Genomic DNA, 2,018 nt, shown 5'->3' with positions numbered 1-2,018 from the left:
ACTTCCGACTCCGAAGATTCCACAACATCTCGAAGCAGTCGAATTAAGTTTCCAACCAAAAAAAGGAGAGCAAGGTCCAGCGAGTATCCATTGCTGAGAAACAGCGAAAAATATTAAAATTTTCAAAATCCTTCGAGGCGCGCTTACAACGAATTTGGACACGGCAAGTCAACGATTCACTTAAGCGTCGATGCGGTGAGAGCAAATAAGTTAACGGTTGACCAGCCGTGTCCAAATTCGTTGTAAGCGAGCCTCGAAGGATTTCGAAAATTTGAATATTTTTCGCTTTTTTCAGCAATGGATACTCGCTTGACATTGAAACTTGGTCTACGAAAGGTGAATTTATCCGTGTGGCCATCGCCGGAGTTTGAGCGTGACTGATGCCAGAGAAGTGTGATTTTATCGGCGAGATGTGAGGTAAGCTAGAAATTACTTTCCAGCCTTTCCTTTATTTAGGTACGAGTGACAACCCGGGAATTCAAGTTGAGAAGTCGATTAAATCGCATTCAATCAGGTAAATGACCACACAAAAAGCAAGAAAGTCAGCACGGCAACAAAGTACGGCCTTTTCTTGAGAACGTTTGAGAATCTTGAGAATCTTGAGAATCATTTTCAGTTTGTTATCGAGATTCCCATACAAATCCTAAAATTTTTTACCCTCCGAGTCTGGGCCGCCTGTGCTTAGACTCGCTAAGAAATTGGCGTTGGCAAAGGCGGAAATGGAAGCTGTAATTGAAAACGAAGAAGGCGGGAACCAAGACTTTATTGCGGATAATGCGAACTTGCCAAAAGAAATCGACAAAACCTATGTCTTACACAATTATTTAAAGACACAAACGCTGTCCGTGACAAATGTTATTAATGAGAAAGTACATGTAGAGACATATCAAATCACCAAACGAGCCTTTCGAAGTAGATTCAACCAAGGCGAACTCTGCTATGAGAAAAGAGAAGGATGCTACTCCTGAACCGTTTAACCCTGAAACTGAAGCAATGCGTTCTCCTAACCAGGAGCCAGCGACGAAAACTCCCGTTTCGTTGAACCCATTCGCCCCCGGATTTGAATGAATAGCTTTCCCGAGACCAGAAGAATCGTATTTCCCCATTGGCATCGAAACGAACGAATGTTACCGCAATCAAGGCGAAGGCTTCGTTCACCATAGCGACGGCCCGCCCAACAAGACGAGCGTTGACAATTCGCTCTTCAGGCTCGCAGATATCCTTTCTCGGCTGCGATTGCAAAACCCGCTTCCCCTGCCAGAACCAGAACTTTCAGTGGTGACCTACTCCATTACCCAGGGTTCCTGAGCAACCGAGGTCGATCAAAACACACTCCGAATACAGAACCAGGATTCTACAATAACTGACGGACTCTGTAATAAAAGCAAAGGTGAAGTGGACCCCGATTCAAATTGGATCCCGAAAGTGGACTGAAAAAAAAAAAAGAAAACTCGGGGCCCGATATTTTCACTTGGACCACTTATCGGATAAAGACTTCCCCCCTTCCCTGGTAAACAAACGGACTCTGAAACCAAACATCACAGGGGATGAAAGATCGGGACCGAAATCTGGGTTAAAACGTTTTCACTATCTTCGTTTTTCCTCCATTTTATCGTTAGTCTTTCGTCTTTTTATTTTTTATTTGTTGAGGTGCACGCGACGTTGTGCTTAAAAGATATCCAGCAAAGGAGGGTGAAATGTAAAAACTAAAATTCTTCCTTAAACTGGTCATTACCTCACACCTTTTTTTTTCTCGCTCATACTAATAAGGTAAGGGGTTTTAAAGTACGTAGTAATATAATGTGCCTTTGCTATCCTCGTTTTGATATTAATTATTGCAGTGCATGGCCTTTTGTGGTACTCTTATCTTCTCGAATGATTATTTAAATTACTCGTAAATGTAAACTGATCTAAATTTTCGCGTCGGAAAGACTGGAAAAAGATTTTTTCACTTTTCTCCCGATTTGCATCGGCCTTTATCACTAGTAGCGTCACATTTCCCCAGTTTTTGTGCGCTT

The sequence above is a fragment of the Montipora capricornis genome, chromosome 10, assembly GCF_036669925.1.
Source record: "Montipora capricornis isolate CH-2021 chromosome 10, ASM3666992v2, whole genome shotgun sequence".
Lineage (NCBI taxonomy): Eukaryota > Metazoa > Cnidaria > Anthozoa > Scleractinia > Acroporidae > Montipora > Montipora capricornis.
This window is presented reverse-complemented; position numbering follows the sequence as displayed.